This window comes from Pseudonaja textilis, chromosome 1, assembly GCF_049901715.1.
Source record: "Pseudonaja textilis isolate UNSWEBS1 chromosome 1, rPseTex1.2, whole genome shotgun sequence".
NCBI classification, from domain to species: domain Eukaryota; kingdom Metazoa; phylum Chordata; class Lepidosauria; order Squamata; family Elapidae; genus Pseudonaja; species Pseudonaja textilis.
The window spans coordinates 198,028,908-198,041,415 of NC_141990.1; the positions used below are offsets into that span (position 1 = coordinate 198,028,908).

At 40.4% G+C, this 12,508-nt stretch overlaps 1 long non-coding RNA gene across 1 annotated transcript in view; it reads right to left on the bottom strand.

The window, feature by feature from the left end:
* Positions 1-2,122: 2,122 nt before the first annotated feature.
* Positions 2,123-12,508, bottom strand: part of LOC148127987 (uncharacterized) — a 38,312-nt gene continuing 27,926 nt past the window's right edge. The window contains exon 3 of the long non-coding RNA XR_015741277.1: positions 2,123-2,584. This is a non-coding gene — a long non-coding RNA (uncharacterized LOC148127987). The remainder of the gene's footprint in view (positions 2,585-12,508) is intronic.

The window sequence follows — 12,508 nt, forward strand, 5'->3', positions numbered from 1 at the left end:
TGAGGCAATATAATGAAGGTAATTCTATCTCCCTAAACACTAATTCCAGATATATGTTTCAGAATAAAACAAGAGTATGGGGGATTAGGACCATTCTCTCTTATACACACATGTACTTTTTCATTTATTCTTTTTGCCTAAATTTTTCAAATTAAAGTCATGCATGGTTTTTCAAATCCAATTGCCAGCCCAAAGGACAGTTATCTTGATTTTTTTCCCCATTCATCTTGCACTGTGATAGTGAAATCCCCCCATTTTCAAATAATTGCTCTGTCTGCATATGTGCATGCATGTGCTTCTCTTGCCAGATTCTGGGTTCCCACATAGCACTGAGCCACGATGTTATTTTAATTGTGTGATCCAATGTCTCTGTATCTATGAAGGAGTGGAATGCTATATGACAGTGATGGCTAACCTTTTCAGCTTGGTGTGTCGAAAATTGGGAAAAAGTGTAGCCTTCCTCAGGTTGTGTGTCACTTCAAGAAATATCAATAATTTGGTTTATGACGGACTGGGCTGGGGTGATCACACAGGGCTGTGAAACTCGTCTCCCTGGTCTCAGGGCTGCAGGTTCAGGATGTGGGGATCGGAAGGCCACCTTACAGGGCTGTGAACCTCATGGATCTCCTTTCCTCCTGTAGCATTCCTGAGGTAATGAAACTGACAAACCTCAGTTTATGGCGGTTAAAACTGGTTCTCTGCTGCAAAGATCTTGTGGCAGCGGTGACACCACGCCTCCACGCAACAAGCAGGGAGCAGGGATTGGAGCAGAGCACAGGAAGCCTCTAAATGTGCAGGTTTTCCCCACACCAACAGGCGTGTCAGTCAAAGTGCCTCCTCACGAGTGACACGCGTGTCATAGGTTAGCCATCACTGCTAAATGATTTAGGCATGCAGTACTGTATAAGTGTTCATGGGCTTGTGAAAATATAAGTCTGTGCTCCAACCTCGCCTACTTTTGCTAACTTTGCTGCTAGATTTGACATGTAGTTCCCAGAATGCAAGTCTCTGTGAAAATTTTCCACACATGAAGAGCTTCATTAGCTACTTTGTTGTTCATGCCTATTTCACAGGAATTTTCCCAGACTGGCATTTGCACCTGGACCAGTCTAGAGAAGGTTCAATGGCTTCCAGGAAGGGGGAGTTGGGCCTTGCCCTCTTGTGCCTACATAAGGATTCCAGGCTAATTCCCCACTTGACTCTTCCCCCTGGGTCAGCCAGTCTCTCTCTGCCACTGTTCCTGGAGTAAGCAAAAGGTCTGAAGAATCTGGCATTGAGTTGAGTGGAAGAGTGAAATGACCGGTTAGCCTTGATTCCCTTGTGGGGAGGAAGAGGCTGAATGGAGATTCTCCCTAAACTTCGCAGTATTTATCTCATGGTTAAACAATGTGTGCTTGAGTCTGGCAAGATTTGTGTCTATAGGCGAGCAACAATATACCACTCTGATCAGCTCATTTGTGTAGTTTCTTGTGCTTGACAGAAATTTTCAGAGCTCACCGTCCCTTTGATCCTGAGGGTATTCAGAGGATGTAAATTTATTCAAAAGTGAGCTCAAAAGGAAATTATGACATTTCTGCACAGTGGCTGTGTAATGTAATTTACATAACATTTTTTTTATGAAGTTGACAGATCCCAACCCACAATTTACAGGTTCATATTTATTTGTTTCAACCTGTTCTTATCCTGCAAGGCCTTCAAAGGTGATCTATTTATGTCTTAAACTAGAACCCCTATAAAACTGGGGTTGATTTCTTCTAAGTGAGGTCTTGTTTCTGATCTTAAAAGCAACATGCACATTTCAGTGAAAGATGATGGAACAAAGACCTTGGTGCTATGCAAAAAAATTGTACCATTCATCAGCAGAAGGCGCTAAGATGGATCATCTATTGGTAGGTTCTCTCATTGGGATATTTGTAAGAGGATTGGTAATTCCATCTTATTAACTGATGCTATACCTATTTAGTTTCTCAAATTCCAGATTATCATCTTAGTTGTTAATCCCTTCCTAAGAAATTGCTCATTGTCATGATGGAATAAACAGGAATTTTTTAAAAATTAAATTCATAGCACGTAAAAGGACACAGTAAATAAAGATGACTGTTGACATGTATTTATGGTTTAGTACAGCACTGGCAACCATCTTGCTAATGTATGTCAGACCAAGTAATGTCATTTTCTGATTTGCTTCATTTGAGATGTATCAATGATGGAAAACGGCCATACCTCTAATGTCATCGGTATTATGCCAGAAGACCATTCTGGAAAGTCGTGGATTCCACTGCATCATATTCAAGTTAGTTCGGGACTTCTAGAATGTTGCAAGTTGATGACAAGGGAAAATCTTGGATAAATTGTGGGAATAGCACAAATGTGACAGTTCCTAGAAGAATGGTGTGCAGAAGCTCTTCAAAAGAGGAAAAAATGCTTCCCAGCTGTATGCCAGAGGCAGCTGCTGAACTGAGTCCAGGAATCACATCATGGGCCCGTGCAGCCACTGAGCAAGGAAGGAGTCAGAATGTATTAAGAAAGCCATTGTTGCTCAGGAAAAATCCTAGCTTAGACAAAAATCTATTATCACAGAAGCCTAGAGAATAAACAATTCAAAAGTGTTATTGTGTGTTTTCCATAGTAACAAATAAATGAAACTCCTACATAACCAAATCCAGCGACTGCTAGTGAGTTAATCTTTCAAATACCATTATCCATGCATATTGTATACTGATTTTTATTAATGGGAAGCCTGGATGAGTGAAGCTTATCCTAGAATGGCAGCCATGAGCACCAATGTGCCCAAAACATACCATGTTGCTTGCCAGGTATTCCTAACCTTTTATAATTAAACAGGAAATTAACATGCTACAAACAGAATTTAAAATTCAAATTTGACTTCGGATCCTACGTAAACTGCAGAGGCAATCTTATTAAATAAGACAATGGTGAATATAACCTAGAGTTTCATTTCAAAAAATTCCCACATCTCAGAAACAAAAACGGGGAAGTAACTTTAAGTTATATATAGCATCCTGAAAGGCTGAAGGTTTGAAGGAGGAACAACCTCACTAGTTTTGCTTTCTGGTTAATGTTTGTGATTGACCCCATCAGTTTCCACCACCTGGGAAAGTGTTCATAAAATGCTTTCACATGTGTTCACTGGTCCGGAAAGACTGGGCATGTTTGAACTAATCCAAAAGTCTTGCTGTTGGGCCTTTTGAAGTCTCGCCAGGTTTCTAATAGTCCCCTTATTTTTGTAGTCCAGGTCAATGTTTCTTAATCTTGGCAGCTTGAAGATGTATGGAGTTCAAGTCCCAGAATTCCCCATACATGCTGGCTGAGGAATTCAAGAAGCTGAAGTCTACACATGTCCACATGCATCCAAGTGAATAACATGAACAAATTTATCCTGATCCTATTTCTGGTAGGATTCACTATTTTTAATCAATCAATTCATTTAATTAATTTAAAGGGCATAATGTACGTTCTGTCATATTGTTAGTTATGGATATAATTATAGACAGTTTTCAACTTACAACCTTATGTTTCACAACCGTTCAGAGTTACAAAGGTACTGAAAAAAAGTGACTTATAAGATCCTCACACTTATGGCTGCTGCATCATCCCCACAGTCACATGATCAAAATTCAGGCACTTGGCAAACCATCATTTTTTTTACCTTCCCAGCAGGCTGTGAACAAGAATAGTTAATGGAGGAAGCTGGATTTAGCTTATTGACAGCATTATTCTGTCATTATTCTACATTATTCATAATGTAATCTGCAACTCTTACACTGCAAAAACATATGGACTACACAACTTGATCAGGGCAAAACAATAGATGCAATCTACATAGACTTCTGTAAAGCCTTTGATTCAGTGGTACATGACAAACTACTCCTAAAAATAAAATCCTATGGTATCTCTGGACAACTGCATAACTGGATAGAAGCATTCCTGTCAAACAGACAACAAATGGTCAAAATTGGGAGCGTCCTATCAAATTCTGTACCTGTCAATAGTGGTGTCCCCCAAGGCAGTGTTCTAGGACCAACTCTCTTCATACTCTACATAAATGACCTCTGTGATCATATTAAGAGCAACTGCGTTCTTTTCGCTGATGATGTAAAGCTGTTCAATACCACAGACAATACTGCTACCCTTCAAAAAGATCTTGACTGTGTATCAGAATGGTCAAACAAATGGCAACTTCAAATCTCAACAAATAAATGCTCTGTCTTACATATTGGCAAAAAAAATCCGAAAATAAAATACAAGCTGAATAGTCAAGATCTTGTTGATGATCCAAGCTCTGTAAAGGACCTTGGAATACTCACCTCTAATGATCTAAGTGCTAGAGCCCACTGCAACTACATAGCCAAAAAGGCATTAAGAGTTGTTAACCTAATCTTACGTAGCTTTTTCTCTGGTAATATCACACTACTAACTAGAGCATACAAAACATTTGCTAGACCAATACTGAATACAGCTCATCAGTCTGGAACCCACATTACGTATCTGATATTAGCACAATTGAGAAAGTCCAGAAATATTTCACAAGAAGAGTTCTCCACTCCTCTACTCGTTGTAGAATACCTTATGCCACCAGACTTGAAATTCTAGAACTAGAAAACCTTGAATTACGCCGTCTTCGGTCTGATTTAAGCATGGTATATAAAATCATACATTGCAATGTCCTACCTGTCAATGAATACTTCAGCTTCAACCATAACAACACAAGAGCACACAACAGATACAAACTCAAGGTTAACCGCACCAAGCTTGATTGCAGGAAATACGACTTCAGCAACAGAGTGGTCAATGTCTGGAATACTCTACCCGACTCTGTAGTTTCTTCCCCGAACCCCAAAAACTTTAACCTTAGACTGTCTACTATTGACCTCACCCCTTTCCTAAGAGGTCTGTAGGGGGCGTGCATAAGCGCACCAACGTGCCTACCGTCCCTGTCCTATTGTTTCTTTTATTTTTCTTTTATTTTTCTTATATGTACCCATTTCATGTATTCATAACTATGTATACACTTATACTTATTATCTTGTAAACAATTGACAAATAAAATAAAATAAAATAAATAAAAAATAAATAAATTATTCACTTATCAGCTGAAGTGCTTCGCTTAACCATGACGAAAAGGTCATAAACTTGGGCGTGACTCACTTAACAACCACCTTTCTTAGCAACAAAGTTCTGGAACCAATTGTGGTCATAAGTTAAGGATTATTTGTATTGCTCCTGATAGGAAGATGGTATTGAGTCTATCACTGACACTGACCATGCTATTTATGAAATAATGACTTCAACATGATACCATATGGAATAATACTGGGCAAGAGAGTGTATTACTAAAAAAATCATTTAGGAGAGCAATTTTCCACACATGAGGGCTGTTATTCCAGATTTGCCAGCTCAATTTTTCTCTGTCTGGTTCTCTCTGTCTCAATCCGGATGCCACCAGCAATGGTTCTGGCTCTGATAGGTTGGATGACCTCAGACTCGACACCAAACAGATATCCAACTTAAAACAAGGAAAATTGAATGCATTGTTGTCTAGCTGCATGCTCACTTTCTTGAAAACAGAAGAACGGCTTTCTGCTGTTAATTCTTCTAGTGCTTCCTGTAGTTTTAACCTCCCAGGGCCCTTTTTGCTTTCGTTCCATGTTGAATGCCAGACCTCAAAAAGGTTGGAAACCATTTTTCATCTGTAATGTAAGGGAGGCCACAAATAAAAATTGTATTGTCATTAACTAAGCAAACTTCATTTGCTTGAAGTGAGAAAGTGGCAGGGGTTAATCAAAGTCCTAAATTCTAAAATAAAAACCTTTCAAATATGTGTCATGATATAATTTAGATACAATGTCCAAAAATCTATGGTACATCTGTATTTCAAACATACATGATTTTGAAGTTAATTGTAAGTCTGCTGCCAATTAAAGAACTCTAAGCACACTTGATGCTGGAGGTTGAAAGTTTTCACACGGTACTAGTTTCCATGAGTCACTGGGAAGGTATTAAACGCATTTGAAATTATTTTTTATCAATAGCATACCTGACACATACCTGGGTTAAGGCTGGTTGTACTGCTAAATATGTTTTCCTAAAAATATTAGAAAAAACAGCGTTTTCTTTCTTGTTTAGATTGTGCTATGGAAATAGTGTTGCCTGTCATGTATTAGTCATGGTTACTGCTGAGTATCTGCGACCTGGATTTCTATACATTTTACAATTCAAACAGCAATAAAAAAAGATATAAGAAATTTGATCATTTAAAATATCTACATAAATGTGCTTAGCATGAGTGTTGGATAGTAATTAAAGCAGAAACTGTTGCCCCCTCAGATCACGCAGAGTAAATTTCTCACAATCCTTTGTCCCCAAAGGTGCTTCTCTAAAAGGCAACTGGACTTTGTTTTTCCTTGAAGATATTTTGCTTCTCCTCCAAGAAACTTCTTCAGTTCACTTCTGCAGAATAACAGAGTTGGAAGGGACCTTGGAGGTCTTCTAGTCCAACCCCCTGCTCAGCCAGGAAACCCTATACTATTTCAGACAAAAGATTGTCCAATCTCTTCTTAAAAACTTCCAGTGTTGGAGCATTGACAACTTCTGGAGGCAAGTTGCTCCACTGATGAATGGTTCTAACTGCCAAGAAACTTCTCCAGAATTAAAGAAGCTTCTTGGAGAAGAAGCAAAATGCCTTCAAGGCAAAACAAAGCCCAGTGGCCTTTTGAAAAAGCACCGTGACCTGAATCTCCATAGTGACAATCCTTTGCTACTGACCAGGTTTGCTGGAGCTAAGTCCCAAATGTTGGGAAGTAACAAGATGACTTACCCTGGGTTATAGTGTTAGGCTTGGTTTAAATTTCCTGAATTCATTGAGTGATAGAAGTGGTTTCTTCCCCAAATCCCAAAAAACTTTAACCTTAGACTGTCTCCTATTGACCTCACCCCTTTCCTAAGAGGTCTGTAGGGGGCGTGCATAAGCGCACCAACATGCCTACCGTCCCTGTCCTATTGTTTCTTTTTCTTTTTTTCTTTTTCTTATAAGTACCCATCTCATGTATTCAAAACTATGTTTATTCTTATACCTGTATCTTGCAAGTGATTGACAAATCAAATAAATAAATAAAAATAAACATTAAAAAGTCAATACTTCTGTCTCAATACAATTTACCTTCCAAGATTGTGGGGAACATATTTGAAGAAGGGAGCAGATCGTTCTCGACTTACAATTATTCATCTGGTGACCATTTGAAAACAGTGAAAAAAGCAACTTATGACCATTTTTAACACAACCGTTGCAGCCTCCCCATGGTCATATGTACAAAATTCAGATGCTGGCAACTGGTTCATATTTATGACACTTGCAGCATCTCAGCGACCTTCTGACAAGCACAATCAAATGGAGAAGCCATAATTCATGTAACAATCATGTTGCAAACTTAACAGCTGCAATGATTCATTTAACCATGTGGCAAGAAAGGTCATAAAATGGGTAATAACCGTCTTGTTTAGCAACCTAGGTTTTGGGCTCAGTTGTGGTTGTAAGTTGAGGACTGAGGTGGTATTCAGGTTCTGACTAGTTCTGGAGAACTGGTAGTGGAAATTTTGAGTAGTTCGGAGAACCGGCCAATACCACCTCTGACTGTCCCTGCCCCCATCTATTCTCTGCCTCCAGAGTCCCAGCTGATTGGCTGGGTCTTCTTTTGTTGCCCTATACAGGAGAATGGAGCTGGAAAGCAGGTTAGTGGGGTGGGGAGGGAATGGAGATTTTGCAGTATCCTTCCACTGTCATGCCCACCAAGCCATGCCACACCCACCAAGCCACACCCACAAAACCAGTAGTAAAAATTTTTGAATCCCACCACTGCTTGAGGACTACCTGTAAACACTGCCTTGAGCTCCTGCAGGAAAGATAGCTACTTCACAGGAATTTCATGAGGAAAAAGAGGGAAGGTTAGTTAAAAATCACACCGGCCTGGAATTCCCCTTTAGAAATGTAGAATAAGAATGTAAAGAATAAAACTCTCTCTCTATAAATATATATTTAAATATTCGCAGCTGCATCTTAAAAGCTGAAAAACAGCAGCAACCAGGATGTCTTTATTATTTATTTATTTATTTTAATCCTGCTTTTATTATTATTATTATTATTTAATAAACCACTCAAGTTAGAGAACATACCTAATAGTCTTTCTGCTTCCTATTTTCCCCACAGCAACAACCCTTGTGAGGTGGGTTGAGCTGAGAGATTGTGACGGACCCAAAGTCACCCAGCTGGCTTTCATGGCTAAGGTGGGAAAGGGACTCAGAGTCTTCTAGTCTTTCAAAGATTTGCAACAATCCAATTAGGTGTTCAGATATACCTTTTAACAAGTGATAGAGAAGGAATTTAATTTACCTTCCTCTAATATTACTACCCAAGCATCATGGGCTTAACTATCTCTGACCGTGCAAACAAAAGAGACTGCTTGATATTAGGTTTATCTACTAGGCCTTCCCATTAACTAAACTAGAAAATGCTTCAGCAACAGAAAATAAAAATAGGATTGTGCATTTAAATCTTCTTATTGTTTCAATAGCTTCCTTCTTTTAGGGCTTCCTCTCAATTTCCTTGGGAGATTAAATCACAGTTCTGCTATTCTGGCAGGCGAGGACCATCTGCTTCAATCGGCTGTAAATTACAAGAACAGAAGTCTGCCTTGAGCTAATGAATTCTATAAACAGCTATCCAGTAAAAAGTCATCTTGAAAGGAATTCTATTATTTTTTTTTCTCTCAGTGTTACAACTAGAAGTGAAGGAACTTGGTTGTAAAAGGGATGAGGAAGATTTAATTTGAATGCATCTCCTTTTAGTTACTTATATGCATCTGTTTTATGGTGGCCCATTACCAATAGCCAGGAACTGACTGGAAAAACTGCTTTGTTTCTTAACAAGAATCGGATTCCTGAAGTATGCAAAATCTGGGCCACACACTTTCAGTTCAGAAATGAGCAGCTAAATGATTGATTAATAGATGAACTGTTGTTTCCCCTATTATCAGCCCGCTAGGTTGTTTTTATAACCTGTTTAGTGTAGCAATTAAGGCATCAGGCTAAAACCAGGAGACTGTAAGTTCTAGCCCTGTCTGAGGCATGAAGCCATCTGGATGACCAATCTCTCTCTCAGCCCTTGGAAGGAGACAATAGCAAACCACTTTCAAAGTTTTGTGAAGAAAATTGCGGGGACTTCTCCAGGCAGTTGATGAGAGTCAGCATTTAGTTGAAGGAACAGCAACAAGAAAAATGCTTGAACATGAATAGAAATGCCTTCAATGCCTACATTATTTATTCTTTGAAGATATGAGAAATGGGTCCCAGACAGGGGTGGGATTCAAAAATCCCAGCAACTGGTTCTCTGCCCAGTTGCTGGGTGGGTATGGCCTACCGAAACTCCCCAGAATCCGGAGGCTTCCCTCGGGCCTCTGGGAGGCAAAAATGGCCACCCCCAGGGCTCCAGACGGCTGCCGGAAGCCAGAAATAGGCCTGTTTCTGGACTTCTGAAACTTCCGGTTTGGCCTGTTTTTTGCCCTCCTAGAGCCTCTATGCTTACCTGCATCCAAAAAGGGCTGCATGGAGACTCCTGGGAGGGGAGGGGTGGAGTGGGCGGGGCCAGCCAGCCGGTTCAACTACTGGTTCGGCAAACCAGATGTAAATATAACATCCGGTTCGCCCAAACCAGGCTGAACCGGCTGAATCCCAGAGTATAATTCATTAGTGTAATTGTGGGGAGAGGTCATTTAATGCAGCGGTCCCCAACCCTTTTTGTACCAGGGACCAGTTTCACGCAGGGAACACTTTTTCAAGGACCGGTTAGGGTTATTTATTTATTTATTTATTTATTATTTATTTATTTATTTATTTATTTTTATTTTTTATTTTATTTACTATTACACTATCAACTCACCAAAATTAACCAGTGTTGGAGGATTACTAAAAAGGTGTATAAATGCAAGACTAGAGTCCAATAAAGTCATCATGATTCAGTTGATCATGATCAAACAAAAATATACGTTTGGCAAAAATATATGTTTTCTCCAAAAGCGTTTTGTAAGGTAACAATCCGCAATTCAGATTTTACATTTAGGATGGGTTTGATCTCCCATATGGTCTTCAGCTTTCCACAACCTCAACAATTGAAAGGTGTGTGGGGAATTCAGAGAGTCCAAGTCCACACATTTTAAAGTTGTTGAGGTTCAGAAATCCAGGCACATAAGGAATTCCGGGGATTCGTTCCAAATACCTGGAGAGCCCACTTCTTTCCGGATCTCTCTCGCCCCATTTCACTGCAACCCCTTGGCAAGCAGAGCATTGTCTAGAATTCTTCCAGCTGAAATAAGACTTTCAATTACCTGGGAATAAATCCATATTAAACCAGTCAAACTTTTAGTAGATATTCACTGTGTAGCTTGGCTAAAGCAACATTCTGCCCTGTGTGTTTTAGGATTCTCGTCTCTTTCGCTCTCTTCTCTTTTCCTCTCCCAGTTGTTTTGGGTGGCGACTGCCTTCGCCTCCACCCAGCGTCTTCTGTCGCACACCCTCATCCTCCCCCGGCTGACAGCTCCGCTGACGACGACGACGAGCCATGGCCCCGGCGCCCCTCCAGCACCCTGGACAAGTGCAGGGCTGCTTTCGGGGGCTCCCGTGAGGGTCTGGATCAGGATCTGAGCCCCTTCATTCCACCCCACTCCAGCTTTCGGCTCACTCACACGCCTCTCTCTCACTCTCGCTCCCTTTCCCCAGGTGGAAAGAGGCGCTTTATGGCGGAGCCGCTGAGGCGAGCTTTCTTACCACCCCGCGTTCCTTTCTCCCTCAGGCCGCCAACTGGAGCTGCTGAGGGCAGACTTCCCTCGCCCATTTTTTTCACAGCCAAACAGATAGAAATACGGCCAGATTTCTTGTATTTGGCCAGAAAAACGGCCAGGTGGCAACCCTGTTCAACGTCCCCTTTTTCTCCAGCCATGCACGGCATGGAGCTGACATTTTTGGTTGAGGCTGAGGGACGGCGTCAAAACTAGCACTTGATCCAGCACGTTGAAACAAGATGGCGCCCAAGTAAAGTAGGCAGCCCGGTCCAAAATGATCCATGGACCGGTACCGGTCCAGGGACCAGCGGTTGGGGACCCCTGATTTAATGAACAGACTCATAAGAAGAGAGTCAATTAGCTTACAAACACTGGGCTGGAGACCCTGAGTTCTAGTCCTGACTTAGGCATAAAGCCAGTTGGGTACCTCTGAACCAGTGACTTTCTCTCGGGCCAAGTAAGAAGGCAAACCACTTTCAGAATCTTGCCTTGAAAACTACAGATACCACAAGCAAAAAATGAATCAAAGGTGCACATGCACACATGAACACAGACAATCACAGATACAAGAACCCACGCACTCACACAAAAGGATGAATTGCTTACTTCCGAAAGAGAGTTGTAAGACTATCCCCTGCTATATGGGATGCACATAATTTTGTTTATAAAAATCAGGGATTTCTGCAAATGAGCAGTTACGGAGTTGCCGTGATTCCTAAAGATGTTGCATGTAAACACCAGAAATTATATGTCATGTGTGCCATAAGCAGCCTTTGTACTCTGGAGCTTTACAGATGTCAACAGTTCCTATGATTCCCAGAATGAAACGATCCAATTAGGGAAAACCAGCAAAGGCCAATAAAGGTTCAAAAGAAATTGTTTGCAGTCTCTCATATTAATCAAAGTAGGAGGGTTCTTATTTCTTACGTAAGAATTCAGGGGGATAAGCTTTTTCACCGGAATCATAACCTCTCCCTGGAACCTCTCATTTCAATAATTGCATTTAATGATCTGGAAAAGAGTCAATAGAATTTCCCTCCATGCCCCCCCCCCCCACGTCCCCCAGGGAGCCTAAAGGAAAATCTGTGAATATTGTATAATTAATGCCTAAGACAGTTATTGTGCTTTGTGGTTTCATTTACATAATTTGAAGTGATGCAATGCCATACCTAAAGGTGATAATTAAGCAACTCTCATCGTTTTTATCTTCACCGTTGGTTGCATAATACGCTACATAAAACAGAAAATCTATCTGTGATTCAACTGTTGTGTTCCTTCAGTGGGATAGCAAAGCATTCCCAGATAATCTAAGAACAGGTTTAACAGACTTCTTTATTTTAACGAAAGATAAAGAACTCCAAATAATAAAGATATGATTTGGCAAATTGCAAGGAAGCTATAAAAAAAAAGGAAGCACAATTCCATAGGTATTGGGACAAGGAGGAAAGTGATGAAAATAGTGTCAAATCATGACAAGTTGACACACAAACTACAACATAAATACTTGCTTCAAACATTAGGACAGAGTTGGCATCGTGACATCAGAAAAACATATTATTGCTTCATTTCATCACTTCAATGAGAACTGGTTTTGCTGCAGATTTCTATGGCCTGTTGATTTAGATAGGGAATACTGAAATCTATTATTGGAAGTCTGA